This window comes from Sander lucioperca, chromosome 19 (genome assembly GCF_008315115.2).
Source record: "Sander lucioperca isolate FBNREF2018 chromosome 19, SLUC_FBN_1.2, whole genome shotgun sequence".
Classification (NCBI taxonomy): Eukaryota; Metazoa; Chordata; class Actinopteri; order Perciformes; family Percidae; genus Sander; species Sander lucioperca.
This window is the reverse complement of record NC_050191.1, coordinates 27,175,420-27,198,147: the sequence shown is the minus strand read 5'-3', so window position 1 is coordinate 27,198,147 and position 22,728 is coordinate 27,175,420. Positions and strand designations below refer to the sequence as shown.

Sequence of the window (22,728 nt, the reverse complement as noted above, 5' to 3'; positions counted from 1 at the left end):
TTATTCTTTGCTGAATTTCTTTGAGGCGAAGGTTGTTGTTCTGGACCACCATGTCAACAATGGCATGCTCTTGTTCAATTGAAAGAAGTCTTGTTCGTCCACCTGAATGTTCTCTAACTTCAATTCTGAAAAATGTTTCGACGATCAGGAACTTTTACTGTAGAAATCTAGACCAATGTCAAACAAGACTACATGGACTCTCATTGTAGAAGTAGAATGATATAGTTACTTACCGGTTTTCCCTCTGAAATGTGCGGATAATTGAAGCCACTGTGGATCTGTTTATATTGGGCTGAACTCTCTGCCCAGCTTCTCTCAGTGAGAGACCATGATCTATGACATGGTCAATAAGTGTGGCTCTGATTTCATTTGAAAAACGTGTGTACCCTATCCTTCTACCTCTCCTCCCTCCTCTTACATCTTGCCCTCCTCTTCCTCTCTGTCCATCTCTTCTTATATTTTTTACTCTCTCTTTCCACTGTACCATTGCCCTCCAATCTATCCATCTCTTCTCCCTCTACTCCTCTATCTTCTCCTCTTCCTACATCTTCAGCTCTTCTTGCTCTTTCTCCATCTCCTCTTCCTCTCCCTCTACCCTGTCCACCACCTCTCACTCTTACACCTCTTCCTTTTCCACTGCTCATTCTTCTTCTTTTTATTGTCTTTTCTCCTCATTTGTCTTCTTTTTTGTTTTTCTCTTCCCCTTTTGTAGTTGTTGTAATTAAGCCAGCTGTGTGAACAATTAGGAAATTGGCTTTTTCTGTGTTGAGTGGATTACTAACTCATCAGATATCAATTTGGGGTTAATTGAGGACATAAGGTATGCAACTGACTATTTTACAATTCACAGAGTTTTGTTTGTTGTGTTTTGAAAATGGTACAAAAATGCTTGTGATCTTTGTGAAGACCAATGAAAAAGCTGCAAATGTTTTTCCTGCTATATTAAAGATTTGGTTGGCTGTATGAACTGCTGTGATAACATTAGGGAATTTTGTGCACAGTGTTTTGAGAAAATTATGCTTTTGATTTGTAATTTGTATGAAATGAAGGAGAATTTACTATCTGTTTAGGATAATTACAAAGTGTACAGATCACTGTGTTAACTGTTTTGAGAGCTGTTACCTGAGTTTGGAGAAATGTACCAAATCGATTGAGAAAAACTGTACTCCCGACAAAATACAAATATATATCTATTGAAGCAAACTGCTAATTTTCATTTACCTCAAAGAAGTGTTATGTTCTAAAATTTAAATAAATCATGTGAAAGAATGTCATTCTTTTCTTTGAAGAAAATATTGCGTCACTCAAATTATTCAAACTGTAAAGATGAGAAAGTTAGTATTTTCTGTATTGGTGTTAGATGCTAGTGTTTTTCCTCTCAGTGTGTTCTGAGTGACAGTGTGTGTTATCTCAGTGAGGACTGTTCTGAGTGTGTGGCTGCACTGAGCCTGTTCTGAGACGTGTGTTAAGAGTTGTGTTGCTTGGAGTGAGTTTTGCAGGTGATGTGAACTGTTTAGTTCAGGTGACTCTTGGTAATGCAGACTGTAGTTTGAGTTTTGCACATGTGGCTTCAGTTGTGCCCACTGTCGTTTAGCAATTGAAAAAAACCTGTTGTAGGTTTAATAATTTCACATGATAAAAAGGCCTTAAAGCTATACTGTGTAGTTTCTGTCGCCCCCATGAAGAATTCTAAGTAATTACAACAAAGCTGTCTGCGCGTCCACATGATACAAGCCTCCCGTGATTGCGCATGTGCCCCAACCCCTCCTCCACGCAGTTGCAAATAACCAAGGAGGACAAGGAGGATTAAAAAAACATGATGGACTCTTCAGAAGAGGTCATTATCTTTACTCGAGCTTCTGCGCGGGAAAGTCACCGGACGCCATCGCAATCTTCTGAACATAGTCATACTGAGAAATCCAGAGAGAGTTGTATGGAGCTAATAGTCTTAAATAGCTTTGTAGCAACTCATTTGGCAATGGCTTGAATGTAACGGACGTTGATTAATATACAGAATTTACTCACTAAAGCTTTAAAGGAATAATTTGACTTGTATTATTATTATTATTATTATTATTATTATTATTATTATTATTATTTGGGGGGTATTTTATATGTTTATTTGATAGGCAACAGTAGTAGATGACGGTAGAGAGATGGGGATGGGGAATGAGAAAGTCCCCAGCTGTACAGGGAAGTGGGGACATGGTTGTCACTGCTGGTTCAGACTTGGACCCAAATGCAGAAAAAGGTGAGGAGAGGGCACCAGTTAAGATGAAGGAATTTAATGGAAAAACACAAGGAGAACTTACAAATATTGTAAGCTTGTGACAATCCAAGTCACAGGGAAAACATCTGGGGTCTTGGTCTTGCAGATTGGTCCAATAGGAATGTTCTGCCTGCAGATAAAGTTGCCTCCAGCCCATCCAACACCTTTGGGATGAACTGGAATGTCAACTGTGAGCCACAGCTGATCACACAGCTGCTGCCTCTTGGGTCAATCCTCAGAAGTCACATTGTTTTGTTCCATTTCTATGCTGACGACTGCCAAATATATGTACCGCTAAGTCAGTCAAAAACTCTTTCAGAGTGTCTGAATGAAGTGAAAGCATGGATGGCTATGAATCTTTTGTATTTAAATGAGAGCAAAACTGAGTTTGTGTTATTTGCTCCTAGTGACTCAGCTGCTGCGGTTCCTGTTGACATGGGTTGTCTAACCCGAGACATTAGCCCTGTGGTTACAAACCTGGGAGTCAAGTTGGACGGTCGTTTAAAATTTGATGCGCAGATTGGTGCAGTGGTGAAGACCAGCTTCTTCCAGCTGAGGCAACTAGCCAAAGTAAAACCGGTTCTATCTCGACATGATTTTGAAATTTTAATCCATGCTTTTATCACCACTCGTTTAGATTATTGCAATGCACTTTACACCGGTATTAGCAAATCAAATATGGCATGATTACAGCTAGTTCAAAATGCAACTGCTCGTCTTTTAACTGGAATTTGAAAATTTGACCATATTACACCCATCCTCCAATCCCTCCACTGGCTCCCTGTGCACTTTCGCACTGATTTTAAAATTCTTCTATTTGTTTTTAAATGTCTGCATGGCCTGGCCCCCCAGTACCTGTCTAATCTGCTCGTGCCCTACACCCCCTCTCGTTCGCTCCGGTCGGCTGACCAGGCACTACTGGTCGTCCCCAAGACCAAACGTAAATCCAGAGGTGACCGTGCGTTTGCCGTGGCAGCTCTGAGACTCTGGAATGAGCTGCCTTTGCACATCAGACTGACTGACTGAGTCCCTTCCTGTTTTTAAATCTCGTCTTAAAACTCATTTATTTTCTTTGGTTTTTAACTCAGTTTGAGGGTTGACTTTGAGTTTTGTATTATTGCATTTATTTTATTGTTTTATTATTTTGTGTTTGTGCCTCTGTTGTATGTTATTGTTTATTTATGGACTGTGTTCAGCACTTATTTTTAAGGTGCTTTATAAATAAAGTCAGTGTCAGTGTTGGATCTCACTGATGCTCTTGTGGCTGAATGGGATCAAATCCCTGCAGCAGGTTGAACATCTGGTGGAGACTGAAACCAGAGGAATGGAGGCTGTTAGAGCAGCATGGTTTAGGTTTAACGTGCAACTATAACAAAATGGAGTTGTCATGATTGAAGACTGGAGAGGAGGCTTTTAAAGTGCTCAATTTATGTCTTTATTAACAAAACGACACCAAAACATACTCAAACCAAAATACAAAAAAATATTAAACTGAGACAAAATAACAAACACAACCTTTTAACTCAGCCTCCCCTTTTTGGACCCTACCACCTGCACAGGTGATTACAGGGTGAGCTAACCTGAGCAGGCAACATTAACACTTAGTTTCTCAAAAAATCATTACAATTTACAGTCATGTGAAAAAATTAGGACACCCATGCTAAAGTTGAGTAAAAATAGGAATAAAAAAATCATCTTTTGGAAAGTGATCTTAATGCCTTAATTAAAAAAATGAGGAAAAATCCAATCTTTAAGGACACCAATTTTCTTTGTGAATGAATAATGTATCATAAATAAATAAATGTTCTTCCTTAAAATACAGGGGGCATAAGTAAGTACACCCCTATTTTAAATTCCCATAGAGGAAGGCAGATTTTTATTTATTTTTATTTTTAAGGCCAGTTATTTCATGGATCCAGGATACTATGCATCCTGATAAAGTTCCCTTGGCCTTTGCAATAAAATAGCCCCACATCATCACATAGCCTTCACCATACCTAGAGATTGGCATGGTTTTATTTCAGTTAACCTAATAGCTGGTTTGATTTGCATTGAGAGATGATTTTATAGAAAGTACCCCATGCCAATCTCTAGGTATGGTGAAGGGTATGTGATGATGTGTATGGAGCTAAAAGAGTCTCAATAAAGATAAATGCACACACTACATTCACATATGCACAGACAGGATTCATACATGCACACACATGATTCATTCAGGATACACAAATGCACACAAAATTCACAAATACACACACAAAATTTAAAAAGCACAGAAGATTCACAAATGCATACACAAACTCAGAAATGCACACAAAATTCAGAAATGCAAACAACATTTACAAATGAACACAAGATTCAGAAATGCACAGGACAAGATTCAGAAATGTTTTTGTGATGCACACACAAATATATCTTGATTTACAAACTGCTTGCGGTCTGTGAACTTCACTGCATTTGTGTGTGAATTTTGAGACTGCCCTGACTTGGCTCGACACACAAATGCCTTTTTTTAAACAGGGAATGATCTACAACCAATCAGATATCTCCCTTGTTTTAGCCAATCACAAGAATGCACCCCCCCCCTCCCCGTGGGGGATTGTTTACTTGCCAATCACATGAACGCGTTCACACAGCGCTATATGAATGTGGTGTAGGAGTCATGAGGGTCTTTCCGACCGGAGGGATTTTTGCAGTTCTTAGAACTAAACGTTCCTAGAAAGATTTTTTTGTTGTGTTCCGACAGGAAAAATTTGGGGATTATTAAGTTCCTCTGGCCTCTGTAGCGTACTTTTTAGCTCCTACTTCAGAGCAGGGTCTTTTGCCTTTTCCTAGGTGTACTTGATTGGTCAAACTTATAAGTCACACCCACTGCCAACTCGGAACTTGCAGACGGAGCAACAACCAACAACGGGACATTTTTAACAATTTTCACCATCTTATTCATCATTAAATTCACTTCTGACAACATTTTAGGCGAGAAATCAACTATGTAGAGGTCAAATATGGGCCGTTTTATGAAAATTGATGGCTAATTGCAAAATTTGTCCGACTGTGTGTCGGGAGTTCAGCGGCCGGTGCTGTCTGTGTTGCTGCCTCGCCGCCCGGCCTGCCTTCCTTCACAGACCCCGGCCTGCTGGGAGGTAGATGGAGCTCCGTCACGGCTGGCAGCCCACGGCACTCCATACCCGCCCAAAGTCACCGTTTCTTGGGTTAATGGACTACCAAACGCCGCTGCCCTGACAGAGCTCCAGGGCTCTCATTGATAGAGCTGCGGCTGGATGGAGCTCTATCAATGAGAGCTAGCTAGCCTCCTCTTAGACCTCTGAAACGAAACCCCTAATGTTCACAAAAATGCATTAAATTGAAATCGGACACCATAGTTAGCTTTATAAGACCTTGGGGTAGATGTTCTATAAGCGGCATGACGAAATTCAAACTGTAAATATACGAACATTATGCCGAAAGTGTAGCAACGATCTTTCCCATAGGATTAAATGGACACATAGCTAGCCTAGCTAGCAGCTCCTCCTAAGGAGACCCCTAATGTTCACAAAAATGCATTAATTGAAATCGGACAACATAGTTAGCTTTATAAGACCTTGGGGTAGATGTTCTATAAGCGGCATGACGAAATTCAAACTGTAAATATACGAACATTATGCCGAAAGTGTAGCAACGATCTTTCCCATAGGATTAAATGGACACATAGCTAGCCTAGCTAGCAGCTCCTCCTAAGGAGACCCCTAATGTTCACAAAAATGCATTAAATTGAAATCGGACAACATAGTTAGCTTTATAAGACCTTGGGGTAGATGTTCTATAAGTGGCATGATGAAATTCAAACTGTAAATATACGAAAATTATGCCGGCAGCTGGCAGCCAGCCTGCTCCGAGGCTCCGCGGAGCCCCGGTCGTCCAATAACCGAGAAACGGTGACTTTCACTGGGTATGGAGTTGCTGCTTTCTCGTCAGACTGTGTGTAGCTCCTAAAGTTGAGCAAAATATTACGTGAATTACTACGAGAATGGACGACTCCACCCACATTCATATAGCGCTGTGTGAACGCGTTCATGTGATTGGCTTATAAGTAAACAATCCCCCACCTGGGGTGCGTTCTTGTGATTGGCTAAAAAATGGGAGATATCTGATTGGTTGTAGATCATTCCCTGTTTAAAAAAAGGCATTTGTGTGTCGAGCCAAGTCAGGGCAGTTTCAAAATTCACACACACATTTCTGAAATAAATATTGTTTGCATTTCTGAATTTTGTGTGCATTTCTGAATTTTGTATGCATTTGTGAATGTTCTGTGCTTTTTAAAAAATTTAAATTTTGTGCGCATTTGTGTATCCTGTGTGTGTATTTATGAATCATGTGTGTGTTTTACATTGTTGATTTGATGCATTTGCTGGCAAGAAAGCCATTTTACCACAAACTGATAAACAACATGGTCAAAAGACACCCCAACATTACTCCTGTGAAAAGGCTGCCTTTGTCCCTTTTCACTAGGCCCTGTTCCAAAAATGAATATTGTTTTGTGTCTGCTTAATCCTTAATTTCAATGTAATGTTGTAGGTTATTGTTTTAGTTTATTTGTTACTTTATTATTTGACATAGGCCTGTTCAGTAGGTTTTATGGGTTCATAGTGTTTTGCTATGGTTCTGCCTGTGATGTGGGGGGGTAGATCAGCTGTTCACCAGCTTAATCAGCAAGAGTGCATGCAGGTTTGCCTCATTAGGCCCCTTTTCTGTAGGGAGGGGCTGGGCAATCCTACGGTGTAGAACAATAGGTATGATAGTTCTGCAGTAAATGACATTTTTATAATATTTGGTGTGCCTATTGTTGTGGGTGCACATATATGTATAAACAGTAATTTCAGCAGTAACTGATATATCTACAGTCATGTGAACAAATTAGTTGACTAAAAAGAGGAATAAAAAAATCATCTTTAGGAAATTGATCTTAATGCCTTAATTAAAAAAGGACACCAATTTTCTTTGTGAATGAATAATGTATCATAAATAAATAAATGTTCTTCCTTAAAATACAGGGGGCATAAGTAAGTACACCCCTATGTTAAATCCCCATAGAGCCAGGCAGGTTTTTATTTTTAAAGGCCAGTTATTTCATGGATCCATCAAGTTCCCTTGGCCTTTGGAATTAAAATAGCCCCACATCTATGGAGCTAAAAGAGTCTCAATAAAGATAAATGCACACACTACATTCACATATGCACACACAGGATTCATAAGTAGTTATAGTACACCCACCTTTGCGCGTGCACGCGTGTGTGACTGTTACGCGCATAGGTTTCAAGGTTGGGGGGGGTATGATTTGGCGAACTGCGTGCGCAGTTCGCGTGCGTAGTGACGTTGTCATAGCAACCGTAAACTGCGTGCAAATCTCGCGGTCATGACGTTGTCGTCGCGGGCGGACGTGACGTTGTCATGGCAACTGTAACTGCGCGCAAATCTCGCGGTCACGGCGTTGTCGTGGCGGGCGGACGTGACTGTATAGTGGGCGTATGACGGGTGTTTATTTAGATGAATGAAGGTGTTAAAAAACGTGGTGTTGGACCTATAGTTAACGGTTAAAAAGCTAGGGGGTAGGTTTATGTAAGTAATTCGTCACAAAGGGTGTGGTTTATGTGCTTTTAAAAGGCTTTGTTTCATTCAGTCTGGTCACTTTTTCCTCCACTCGTTTTTTTTAGCTAGCTAGCTAGCTTGCTCTGTTTTCTCCACAGCTGTTTCTCTACAATCAGCGGCGCTTTTTCATTTTAACTCCTTTGAGGAAAAGCAGGAGGAAAGACGTCTTACAGTCATGTCTACACGTGTATTTGGACATCAAGTTGGATCGTCTTTTGAAAAAGAAGGTACGCATGATACAGACTCTCCCAGTACATTTGAATTGAGACTTGAACAACGAAATGGCTCATCTATCGCTGGAGAAGCTAGTGCTATTACGGATAATCCATTTGCGCTGAATCGAGCGCCCCAGAAAAAGAGACCCCGTCCAGAGATATATACGCCAAGCATGGCTGATTCCTGTACAGCTGATATGGAATGTGAGGGTGACAATGGCTATTGTTATTCTATTCGCTACAGTGCAGGGGATGTGACATTAGCTGTTTACACTAGTGTTGTTGTGGAGCTATCTAGTAAATCTAAAACAGAGTGTACACTCTCGGTGAAAGACTGGAAGCTTTTTAGGGAGGTCGTGTGTAAGGACTTGGACAACCCTGGATTTCCAGAGATAGTGTACGTGTCACAGTGGGATAGCAGCAAGGGCGGTAAAATCTACCGTGTGGAAGCAGACCGTTTCACAAGATCTGCTGAGGACTTTATTTTCCTCAGTGTATGCGGAGAAAAGGAGAAGGTTATTGCAGCCAGAGGTCGTGAAGATTGGTTGTTAAAGCCGTATCCTGTTTCTCACGATGAATGCAACAAGTGGTTTAAAAACGGCTTCTTTATACAATGGTGTGATTGGGAGATTTTGAAGAAGCAGTTTGATACCGTCGATTATATCATTAGAAGAGACCAGATAAGGCGCTCTTATGAGACCATAAGAAAAAAGTTGATTTTCGACGACGCCGGACAACATTGCCTGGCCCTGCCCCGACCGCTTTATAGACCTAAAATCGTCAGACACAAGGACTAGCAAAACGGTGGGTATATTTGTATGTGCTGGTTAATTACAAAATAGTTGAAAAAAAAAAAAAATGCATTTTTGTCTTGTTTTATTCTATCTGTAATGTATGAACCTTTTCTTTTTTTCTTCTCCAGAATGTATGGAGTGGGAGTGTTATTCACAGGAGTCTCCTCCTCCTATCCAGCACGGCTTATTTGCACAGCTGACTGTAACAGGATCTCCTCATTCATCGTCACCATCATCATCATCACCATATATGACCCCTGAACACTTCCTGGCGCCGCCACATATGTCACCCCCACTACCCCCCTCTCTTTTGATCCAGTCAACACCACCCACACCCCACCACCATGCATATCCGCTCTCCCCCCCATCGTCAGATGTCTTACAACAGACACCTGAAGGCGTTTGTTCAAACGCTGTGGGGGATGACCAACAGGACGGTCTGGTGTCAGCGTTGTTTATAGACAGCGTTAAAACAGCATCTCTACATCTGCTTAACGCTGTACTTTACAGTTACTGGCAGGAGGTGTGTCACGGTTGTCAGATCAATCATCCGAGTCAGAAACATCATGAATGTTTGGGTAGCATCCCAGAGGGATTCTATGTAAGAAATTTTGAGCAACTCATGAAAAGACTGTTGACAGATAAGTTCATCCCTGTAGTACAGCGCTTTCTGGCGATGAAACATCTCCGTGCTGATGGTGCAAGAATCCATGGAGTAGCCGAAACTGTTTTGTACGAGTTGAAATCTGTGGAAGATGTCACAGTCAAAATACGTGAAATGTATGATTCTATGATTGGTGAGGACATCATCAAAGTGGCTGAAATTCGTGAGATTGGAGACTGTTGGAGAAATTTATATGAGGGGAAAAAATAACAGCGTGTGGTTATGGGGAACTGTCTACGTGTAATGGGTAACCGTGTCAGTGGGAGATATGTGATAGATCGTTTATCCTGTATTTTAGATAAAACCATTGCCAACAATGTGGATGATGATGAAAAGTACCAAAGTACATGTAATGTAAACATCCTTGATGTGTGTAGACTAGAAAAACTGTTGGATCTTGTTAGAAGACAGTATAGCAAGCCGCAATGGACTGAGTTGATGCAAATGTTGTTATCAGTGCTAACAAGACGTGAGAGTGTTGTGGAGACATTTTGTGCAGTTATAACAAGCATCACACACAATTTCAAGATGTTGAAAGTGTGTCATATACTGACAATGTATACAATGCTTGTAGATGCTGTGAGTCTGTATGTGAAAGAAAAACAATGTAGTGATGTCTTGTATGATTTGCAAAAGCTACACATATTCATAATCAGTCAAATTGGGGTAACTGATTTATCCAAAACTTTATCCGTAATAGAATGGGTTACACTGTCCACATAATTGTCATGTGCGTGTTGTAGAATAAAAAAGGTTTGACATAAAGCTATTGTGCTCACTTGTGTCCTAGATGAATCATGGAGAGGGTTATGCGAAAAATATATTATGATCCAGCCCACCCTGGAGGGTTAGGTGGGGTGCATAAGCTACGCACTGCAGTCAAAGAATGTACGGGGGTGACTCCACCAATACCTACGGTTAAAAAGTTTCTGTTGCGTCAGGATGCGTATACTCTACACACTCCGGCTTTGAGACATTTTCCCAGGAACCGCGTGTTAGTTAATGGTATCGATAAACAATTTCAGGCCGATCTGGTTGATATGACTGAATATTCTGAGGAAAACGATAACGCTCGATATATATTAACTTGTATCGATGTGTTTTCTAAGTATGCCTGGGCCAGATGTCTTAAAGACAAATCTGGCCCCACCGTCACCAGTGCCTTTAAAGAAATATTGTGTCAGGGGAGGGTACCTGTGAAACTTCAAACGGATGAGGGAAAAGAGTTCTATAATAAGGGCTTTCAAGGATTGATGACTAAATACAAAATACATCATTTCTCTACATCAAACGAGACAAAAGCCAGTATAGTGGAGCGTTTCAACCGGACTTTTAAGACTCGCATGTGGAAATATTTAACCGCTGTTAACGCCCGTAGATATATTGATGTGGTGCAAGATCTGGTGAACGCATACAACAATTCGTACCATAGGTCAATAAAAATGGCACCGTCTGCAGTGAATAAAGACAACAAGAAAACAGTCTTTAACAATCTATACAAACTGAAACACCCCGGAGTGGTTGCTTTTAAATTTCAACAGGGTGAGACCGTCAGGTTGTCAAAACATAGGGGCGTATTTCGAAAAGGTTACCATCAATCTTTTACGGATGAATTTTTTACAATAGCTAAACGTGTAGGAAGGACCCCGCCTGTTTATATACTAAAAGACGCTGGTGGTGAGTTATTGAGTGGAGCATTTTACGAGGCCGAGTTACAATCCGTAATTGTAGACAAAAACAAAATGTTTAAAATAGAGCTGGCATGACATACACTTAAACTAATCATTTTGATTCGGTAGTGAAAGGCGTCGCTACGATGAATAAGAATGTTTTTTTTGTTACGCTAGCCAGTAACGCTTCGGCATTAGTTTATCCGAACAATAAGATATGGCAGTTCAGAACAAAATTGGCAAAACCGCTAATATTCCGACAGGCCTATGAGGTAGGTCTCATAGAGATTCAATACCCTAGGATATGGAATAGTTTTAGCACAGATGATGCTGAGGTTGAAATTTTTGACACGAAAACTAAACAGACATACCGAATAGAACTAGCGGTCGGTTGTTATAATTCAGTGGCTAGTATTGTTAAAGAGTATAATATGAGATGCCTGTCTAGTACGGGGACAGCAGACATAACCATGAGCTACAACAATATTACAAACAGGGTTTACTTTACCGGCGGTGCGGGGTATCATTTAGCGTTTACAGGCCGTCTGGCCGAGATTCTTGGCTTCATTCCAGACACCATGTTTGAAATAGATCCCAACCCCTGTGTTAAATGTGTAGCCCCCAGACCTGCAGACATCCACGCGGGTCGCTATAATATATTTATTTATAGCGACATAGTGGACTACCAGCTAGTGGGTGACAGCCATGTCCCACTTCTCCGATGTATAAATATCTCTGACGAGGCAAGACGCATCCCCACTCTGAGTTATGACATGCCTCATTACACAACGCTGTCACGCTCAACTATTACGGACATTCAAATAGATTTACGTGACGACCAGAATAAACATATTCCGTTCTCGTACGGAAAAGTCATTGTCAAATTACATTTTAGACCTTTGAAGCAACTGTAAAAAAAAATGATGCGCAAAGCATACACCTCAGATGACGGGAGATATACTGCCTACTATATGAACCAGGCCGGCGGAGACCTGCCGGGATTCATAGGCTCCAGTACGCAATATGGCAGCGGGCTAGGGGGGGTTTTCAGAAATCGAATGGCAGTCCCACTTTTAAAAAAGGGGTTTAATCTAGCCAAACCTCATCTGAAAACTGCAGCCACGGGCATCATTGGGGACGTGGTCTCTAATGTTTGCAATACCATAGCAAGCAGACAGCAGGGAAATGGTCTCATGGTGTACAGCAGCAAGCCGTTAATAAGAAAACCAACAGGATGTGGGCGTAGCCAGACGCTGTCTAAAAAACGTAAAACCTCCAGCAAAAAACGAAGAGTCATCAAAAAGAAACCAGCTTCCAGAAGACGCAGAGCACCGACCAGACGCTCTCTGGCCCTAGCAAAAGACATATTCTAGATTAATTTTTGGGGAGTAAGCCTAATCATGGCGTTCATTCACAATCAGTCGGAAGAGTGTGTGAAGACAGAACTCGATCTGTTCACCGTGCCGTATACACAGACATCTATCGAAAAATCAACATTTCTAGAAATTCCGCCAATGTCTGCTCTAACAGACAGTGGTCCTATCGAGTTTTTCATATCTGCTAGTGGAGAAGACTACCTCGATCTTAACGATTCATATCTTTACACTCGCGTAAGGATTACAAATCCTGACGGCACAGGGCTGGCTAATGCAGCTGATGTGGGGTTTATAAAGTTAATATCACCAATACATGCAGACTTGTTTTTTCAAGAAAAGCTGCTGCTAAATGGTGTGGACATGTCGCTGAAATTCATCAGATCAAAAGACGACTTTGTATTAATGACCCCAGGAATTGATCAATTCACTGTGAAAATAATGTCTGCCAGTCTGTTTGTAAAGAAAGTGTCGGTGGCTCCAAATGTTAGACTTGCGCACAGTAGAGCGCTACAACATACTAATGCCAAGTATTCTATCGACCGAGTAGGCATAAAAACATTTTCCATACCAGCAGGTACGAGAGTGTGCAACCAAGAGAATTTATTTATTGGACAGATACCTAAATTTGTAGTTATGGCTTTAGTTGATAATGAGGCATACACAGGTTCGTATGCACGTAACCCGTTTAATTTCGGACACTATAATACCGAGTTTATGTCTCTATATGCTGACGGACAGCCTCACCCCGCACGACCTTTTCAACCACATTTTCAAAGAGGACAGTATATTCGTGAATATTATCAGATTGTGGAGGCAACAGGTCGTCATTTGAAGGACCGTTCATTAGCCATAACACGATCAGATTTCGGCAACGGTTACACACTGTTTTGTTTCAATCTTGAAGCCGATGGTGGCGGGGCAGGAAATGTATCGCTCATTAAGACAGGCAATGTGAGATTAGAAGCACGTTTCAGAAATCCCCTCCCACGGACGGTGACCCTAATCTGTTATGCCGTTTTTGATTCTGTAATCGAAATATCTAATCGAAGGCAAGTGCTATTGGATCATTACTAGCATGAATACAATAGAGATTACCGGTGTGCTTAAAAAAAGAATGAAAAGGGGAATAAATTTCTTGGGGGTCATGCCATGTGATCAACTTCCGAAAACCATCATTCGTAAACTACCCGCAATGTTGGTGGTAAACACGGACACAAGCAATAAACCCGGTCAGCACTGGCTTGCTATATACCTTACTGAAAACAAACATGGCTTGTTCTTTGATAGCTTCGGACACAGTCCGACGGTTTTTCCACCGGAGATCAGTCATTTCCTCTTAAAAAATTGTGTGGAGATGTACCATTCGGGGATACAAGTGCAAAATAACTATTCTACAACCTGTGGACAGCACTGTCTGTTCTTCTTATGTAATATTCAGAAGAAAAAAATGTCTTATACAAAAGTGTTGAACATGTACAGTTCTAATCTTGTCTGTAATGATGCAATGGTTGATCATTTTGTCAACAAAATACACCCCGATGTGTACCACGATCAGAAGTTTAAATGTGTACAATGTGCATGTGCAACATATAGGTAAAAGTCTTGTGTGTAATGGTGCTTGTTTAGCTAATAAAAATAATTGTCTTCCTAATTTCTGTAATAGTTTTTATTCAAACTTTTCAAAAAGAGAGCTATACATGAAAAAACAATCACACGATAGGAAAATAATGTGATATAGCATTACAAATAAAATCAACAAGATGTAATAATAGAAAATAGGTTAGAAAAAATATAAAATTAACATGAGACACATTCATTACTGTCAGTTTTTTTTTTTTTACATTCAATAATGCCTTTTTAGGTTTTCACAGTAGGGGAAAAACATTTTTATGTGTCACAGTCAGTAGGAAAATAATGTAAAATAGTATTACAAATAAAAACACCCGAGATGTAAAAATAGAAAATAGGTTAGAAAAAATATAAAATTAGCATGAGACACATTCATTACTGTCACAGTTTTTACATTCAATAATGCCTTTTTAGGTTTTCACAGTAGGGGAAAAACATTTTCACATTCATAGTCAGTAGGAAAATAATGTAAAATAATGTAAAAAAGAAAAGAAAAATAAAACTATGTACAATTGGAAAAAATAGAAAAAAGCCATTAATGTCTGATCAACTTGAAAATAAACAAAATAATCAAAAACTAGCCCAGCGTGAACTAATCAAGGGTGAGTCAATGCGTACGGCTCTAGGTGTGCGCGGTGAGTTGGCGCTTGTCAAGGAAGGCTGTCTAAGAGGGGTGCCAATACGTACCGACCTAGGTGTGAACATGACTGGTGAACGTGTATCAGTCGATGTGTGATATCTATTAGCAACCGCAGGGGTCCCTGTTTTAAATTCACCAATAGCACGACGTACAGCTGCGTTTGGAATTATGGATAGAGGTATGTTCAAGTGCGCCAGTGACTTTAAAAAGACATTCCATCCTGCAGGTCTCGAATGTTCTGAAACATTATTATGTGTTGTTACGCTTTTCAGTAAATCGTACAGATGACTCCCTGCCACAGGCTTATCTTCAATAACGATTTCCCCATTATTTGTCCACGATATCTGGTCGTTATTACGGGATAAATAGGCGATTATGTATTCGGCGTTGCGTTTATTCCTGGGGGGCATGTGTGCCAATACTTCTGATCTTATCATATCGTCTTCTACGTTTGCGTCTTGTGACACATCATTTGTGGCTTCAGCCTTTAATGCGTCGCTGGGGAGGGATAACGTGATTATATTTTTTTCCCGATCTCCCTGTTTTACCAGGGATAAATACTTCTGCAAGACACTTGAATATCTTTTGGCTTTTTCATATACGTCAATGTCAGACTGGTTCAATATATCGCTCATGGCTCTGTCCAATTCATTTTGGACAGACTGCCGCAAAGAAGTGTCTGAGGTCTGATGCTGCTGTAATGCCGCTAATTGTTGCTGAGGCACCAGAAACATTTTCTGAGTGTGTTCCATGTCAATTCCTATTGATGAGACTAGCAATGAAAGGGATTGCAGCCCCCAATAGGGGTAGTAGAAAGCCGCCTGTTTGAGTAATTGTTTTTTTTTTTTTTAAATGTTTGACTTTTTTATCTGCTATTAGCCTGATTACCTTCTTGTTCTTTTTCAACAATTTGTACTGACTGTTAGACAGAGGTATATTACCTCTTAATACGTTCAGAGCTATCTCGCACAGTGCATTAATAAAATCTGGACTGGAGTTGCGCACGATGACGCCTCTAGCTCGGGGTGTTGCCTTATGAAGTAGGTCAAGCAGTGTGAAATTGCGTTGCATCCGGACTGACATTGTTACACTTTCTGTCTTCTTGGGACGTATACGACCTGCGGTGACGATGTCAGAGCTGTTCTGAGTCGTAAATTATCTGGAGTTTTGGATTTATAATCTATCAGGAGATAGCCGTAGGGCAAGCTTGTTGCATCCTTAAACGCCTCTAAAAAATTTTTATTATTTCCGGGGAACATCTGACGGCCTATTAAACTCGTCTGAATTTGATCTCTAGGATTTTTAAATAATATCATATAGTTTGTGTTCAAACTGATTGTACGACTGGCCTTGCCTTGAATAAACAGATTCTGCACTAGGTATATACAGCTAAGGTTTCTGTGGTGAACATACTTTGTAAAGACGTTTTGTACCTCTAGATTACCACTGGCCTCGTTCATAAGGTCATCAACTATTAGCAGATTATTCTTAGTAGGAGGAAGAAGTGCGTCGTCGCAGAGTGAGTCAGGGATGCCTTCCACAAAATGTATATTCACTGTTTTAAGCAACTGGTCATATATTGGTTGCCAGCACGAATAAATGTATACTATGTTATCGATATTGTGCGATATTACTGTTGCTGAATTTTCAATGAGATCTTTGACAAAATACGTTTTTCCACAGTTCGATGGACCACTAACAACTGCGCTGAATGGATGTTGAAGCCGTCCATCAAATCCTACAATCAGCTGATTATTATTAGTAGCCATAGGGGAGGGTTGTGTAGTCGCTGAGCACAAGCCGTTTATCGTAAACGACCCTCACTTTCTTGGCTACAGTGTCGTTCTTGAGATGAAACTGTTTTTTGTCACGTTTTATGGTGAATGCACTAGTCATCAGATGCTCTGTGGATTGACGATTGGCCACAAATGCCTGTACCAGACCTATTAATGACTCATGTGTAACCACTTGGGCGTTTTTTGAATTGAGAGTTACGCCTTTGCACTTTACCTGGGTACGTCCTTGAGCTGTTCGATAAGCATAGCATTTCGGCCCCCCAGAAACAAACTCTGTTATATAGTCCTCTGTAGGAGCCCCACATACCTGCGCATGGGTCAGCTCGTCTGTCAACATGCCTAGATATGGCCCCAGAGGGGGTACCCATTCATCTTTTCTGGTTGTGAAGATGATGCTGTCAGTGTCACAGTAGAGAATTCTGTCTTGCAGCTTATCCAGCAAGTCATATAACTCCATGCACGCGTAGGCACTAGTCATAGCACCAATAAAAACGTTCACATCTTTCACTCTGGAGGCTTGACTCTCTGTATGACGCCACTGAACAATAGCGACCTCTGGTGAAATAAATGAGAAGTGACGAACGTCAATAGCATCGCTGAACATGAGTTGTGTGAAGCGTTCTGGGTCTGTTATGACCTCCGCAGACGTCATGTTGTTACGCATCGCAAAGCGACCCCAGAGGCTGTTAAGCAAAAGTTTTTGAATGCTTCTGACTGCTTTGTTAACGGTTATTTTGTCAGGGTCAAGACGTATGCCTTCGTGGACATAGTAGTCTTCTATGTACTTTTCTTTCTCATCTTCCGTCTGTATATGCCCTGGATATCCGGAAGACTCCTGCTTCCGCTTGAGGAATGTCTTAACATAGCCTTTAAAAAGCTGATCTGATTTTTCTGGAAAATGCCATACCTCTACGATGTTGACTAGTATATAGCCTTTCTCCAGTGCTTTCAGTAATTCAAACGACACCCACACTCCAGACATCTGTCTCTCACGGTCAGTGTGGTCACAGCGGTCTGTCTGATTCAACTGATCGGCACAGGTACCACACAGAGGGAACATCAGCTTACCGTGACTACGATAGGGGAGAACTGGATGATACAGTCCTCTAGGGGGAGCCACAGTACATTTCACAATACCAAAGTATGTTTTTATGTCGTCAAAATCACTGTGGATTATTTGAGGGTGACCGATGGGGTAGTCTCGTTTTGCTTGGACAGTGGGGTACAGGCTTGTAAAGTCATAGTATCTGATTTTCTCATCACCTTCTGCCTTGTGATACAGCTTTATTGCGTTCGTGCGACCGCCAAAGAGAGCTTCACGAGGATTGAGACGTTCTGGCTTTTCATATGTTGATATGAAACCCTTAACGTCTGGATCATTGCACAGCTGACTTTTCCATTCACATTCCCACATCACAACAACCGCCACCCCATAAACAGTCTCTAGCGTTGACACTCTGTCATGGAACTCTCTGAGTAACTCGCCATGTGTTTTTTTTTCTCTTGTGATAGGGTTGATTTCGGCCTGACCATAGCACTTATTACAGCCGTGGAAGAAGCAACCGTTAAACTCATAACAAGTGTTTGTGGCAGCGCAGTACCCGTCGACAAAGAAGGGGCCAAAGGCCTTTTCACCTCTGTTAAGAGCGTGTTGGATGCTGATGTTGTCTTTGTATGCTACATATTGAAGCCACTGTATTGAGATGTCTGAATACGCCTTGTTTTGCCTAACGTACGCGCCCTCATAGGTTAGTGCCACTGTGTCTTTGGGGATGAATAACGTTTTAAACACACCCATGCATGATGCAGCTAGCGTCGTAAATGTAAAGGGATCCAGGCCTGTACACTCATTGAACGCGTCTCTGTACATCTGACATGCCTTAAGCAAGACAGCCACATCGTTAATGCAATAGCGTGCCAACTCAGTACGAAGGTTGAACTGTGTGTGCTTAACCGTGTCGTACCACTCCATGAATGATTTCTTAGACGTCTCAGTCATCGTGTCGAAGCCATAGAGAGCTGGTTCGGGGTACGGACCTATGTATTTCTCATTCTCTCGGGTGTTGAAGGCGTGGGGGAAGAAACCCTTTAGCATGTCGGAGAAGCCCATGGCTGAGGGGGTTTTAGCTAAAGACATGGGGAGAAAACTGAACGAGTCTATCCACCGTTGATTGAACGCATAATCATTGATCAGAAGAACCCTCGAGCCTCGCATGGTAAGGGTAGGGCAGACACGCTGGTTCACCAAATATTCTAGCACAATGTAGCTGTCAAAACCTGATGCATTGTGAGCGATAAAGGTGTAACCTTTATATTTCTTCTTTCTGTAATAATTGACAAATAACCCGACACATTTTGTCGTTTCAAAGCAGTTTTTTTCGCCTTTCATGTTCTCCACAATGGGGGCATTTCGGCAGTCTACAGACGTGTGTTTTTTTTTTTCGTTGCGCGGTAAGTCAGGTGACATGCATCGCAATATTTGAGTCTGTCGCACGGTATAAGACGATGTTTCACACCGGGTACTTTATGCCTGTCAAAGCATTGTTTCGACTTACATATGCGTTTACAGTCGCCGCACCTAATAGTTTTCCCCGGTATACAAGGTGTGAGACAGACATTACACCTCAGACTACAGCGGTGGTCCAAGGGGTTGTCGTAGGTTTTGTAGCACGCATCGCACACGTACTTAGCTCCAAAAAAGGAAGTTTTGTTTACAATGAGATAGAAATGATCGCTATGTAGATACAACAATGCTGTTTTCACATGCTGTTCATCATGTGTTTTGAAGATCTCTGGTTTTTTACGACCGGCCGCATGATGGAATATTACAATTTTCATATTCAAATGTTTCTGAAATCTGTCAACATCGGAGAACGATACCTTATGCGTACATTCAAGCCCCACATCCCTATGTAGCTGCTTTGCATAATCTATCTTCTCACTTTCAGTCATCCTCGAGTCTACGTAATGAGCCAGACAGAGAGCAAAACATAGATTCTCATTGTCATCTCTATTCATTGGGTTATATAGCGCGTTACGTTTTGCAGAGAGTATTTCATCGTAGCATACACTCCCCAGTTTTCGCCGACCATTCCCACCTGACATATTGCGTGCTATTGTCACAATGAATTCTAAACGGTCATCGGTCAATGAGGTGTCGTTACTTTGCATGGCGTTTGCAATTTCTTCCAGAAATGTGTCTGCATTATATTCATCGTTTGAGGTCAACACTGTTTGGATGGGGGCAGCTAAAGCGGCACCCCTCAACTCTACATTTAAAACACTGTCCTGTGTTGCAGTGTCTAAGGCCCAATTAACCCTGTTAGAGTGCTGTGTATTTGTTCTGGTACGCTATCAATATTGGATAAATCGATATTTCGCAGATCAACATCTTGGCGAAACTCTGTTGCATTAAAAAAAGGAATCTCTCTGGATACTGTTGTAGATACCGCACTGGATACTCTGCCCCCTCCACACTGTACTGTCACCTGAGGATTTTTTGGAGGTACCACGCATGCACTTGTCGACGGCTGAGGTTCGATACAGTTCTCTGTACGGATGCGTTTTGACGAGCGACCCCTCTCAAAACAGGGTGGTCTAGAGCATTCTTGATATACGATTGCGGGGGCTTCGACAACGTTGGGTCGAATATTACATGAATATTCTGGTGTTTTATTTGGAATTGACAGCGGGGAAGTGTCAAGAATGACTGGTTCTTGTATTGCTGCCATACTAGAGTTATCATTACTTAACTCACTCAGCATAGCATCGAATATTTTTCTCTGTTTCTCACACAGTTGTATATACGCATCATGATTACACCCTGCCCGGATATAGTCTTCCTCACACACCAAATCTGCATCTTCATCGCTAGTCTCATCACACACCCTTGCATTTGCTCCGATTTTTTTTGTTTTTTTGCAAGGTGGGGCCATTTTGCATTAAGTTTTTATTTATCTTTTTATATATTTTACACACTTTGTTGACTGATTTATTACTTCTTTGTCATGGTTTTTTGAAATATTGATATCACTGGTGCAAACACTTTATTAAGAGCAGCAGCTCTCTGTGATTGACGCTCCTCGGCCGCTTCAAGCGATCTCTCCTGGTTGGTTAACGCTGTCCCGAGTGCTGCGACTATGTCAAGTACTTGTGTACTAACAGCTTGTAGGGCCTCTACTTTATTCATAAGACCGTCTATTTTGGATTCTAATTGTTCATAACGTGTATCTGCCAAAGGTTGCCCGTGTGACGTTTCAGCGCAACACTTGGAAGATGATTCACCCTGAAGCACCGCGGGTTGCTCGGTCACTTGCACTTGTCTACTATCAGTTTGCAATGCCTCTACATTATTTATAAGTCTATCTATTTTGGATTCTAGTTGTTCATAACACGCATCTGACGAAGACTGACGGAGTGAAGTTTCGGCGCAATAGTTGAAAAATGACTCCCCTTGAAGCACTGTGGGTTGCTCGGACACTCCTACGGCTACACACGGTTCAAAAAGATTCTTAGTGATATAACTACGCTCTGCTTGATTATCAACATCTAATCTATTTACGGGGTCGATACAGGTGTTTTCAATGCTGTCACTCTCCAGTCTACAGATGTATTCAAGTAGGGTCTCACTATCAACATCTAATCTATTTACGGGGTCGATACAGGCGTTTTCAGCTTTGTCACAGCGTTTATCTGTCGCAGTTACAGTGGGTCTGAATGATTCAGGTTGTTTATGTAGGGCGGGTGTGTCTGGTATACAGGCGTTTTCAATGCTGTCACTCTCCAGTCTACAGATGTATTCAAGTAGGGTCTCACAACAGTTTAAATCACCTACGTTATTATCGTGATCCCACAGCCATGCGTCCTGATTCGGAGGGAACAATACATGCGATGCTTCTGGTAGAAATAGGTCTTCACATCCTCCTTGTTCTTGTTCTTGTTCTTCTACACCGGCAAGGGTTCTCTGGTAGGGATTAATGACATATTTGATTAAATAATGCAACAAGAAAACACACACACACACACACACACACACACACACACACCTAAAACCCCTCCACCCAACCACCACCATATACACAGCTACAACATTATCTCCTCAACCATCAAACACGTCCAGACTTCCTTTCCTATCATTCACTGTAGACATGACGGTATGACTGTCTTTCCTCTTACTTTTCCTCAAAGGAGTTAAAATGAAAAAGCGCCGTTGATTGTAGAGAAACAGCTGTGGAGAAAACACGAGCAAGCGAGCTAGCTAGCTAAAAAACGAGTGGAGGAAAAAGTGACCAGACTGAATGAAACAAAGCCTTTTAAAAGCACATAAACCACACCCTTTGTGACGAATTACTTACATAAACCTACCCCCTAGCTTTTTAACCGTTAACTATAGGTCCAACACCACGTTTTTTAACACCTTCATTCATCTAAATAAACACCCGTCATACGCCCACTATACAGTCACGTCCGCCCGCCACGACAATGCCGTGACCGCGAGATTTGCGCGCAGTTACAGTTGCCATGACAACGACACGTCCGCCCGCGACGACAACGTCATGACCGCGAGATTTGCATGCAGTTTACGGTTGCTATGACAACGTCACTACGCACGCGAACTGCGCACGCAGTTCGCCAAATCATACCCCCCCCAACCTTGAAAACTATGCGCGTAACAGTCACACACGCGTGCACGCGCAAAGGTGGGTGTACTATAACTACTTATGAATCCTGTGTGTGCATATGTGAATGTAGTGTGTGCATTTATCTTTATTGAGACTCTTTTAGCTCCATAGATGTGGGGCTATTTTAATTCCAAAGGCCAAGGGAACTTGATGGATCCATGAAATAACTGGCCTTTAAAAATAAAAACCTGCCTGGCTCTATGGGGATTTAACATAGGGGTGTACTTACTTATGCCCCCTGTATTTTAAGGAAGAACATTTATTTATTTATGATACATTATTCATTCACAAAGAAAATTGGTGTCCTTTTTTAATTAAGGCATTAAGATCAATTTCCTAAAGATGATTTTT

The 22,728-nt window shown here is 41.4% G+C and overlaps 1 pseudogene; it reads left to right on the top strand.

Annotated features, from left to right (window-relative positions):
• Nucleotides 1-2,205: 2,205 nt before the first annotated feature.
• LOC118493833 lies at nt 2,206-3,362 on the top strand (annotated as a pseudogene).
• Nucleotides 3,363-22,728: the final 19,366 nt, after the last annotated feature.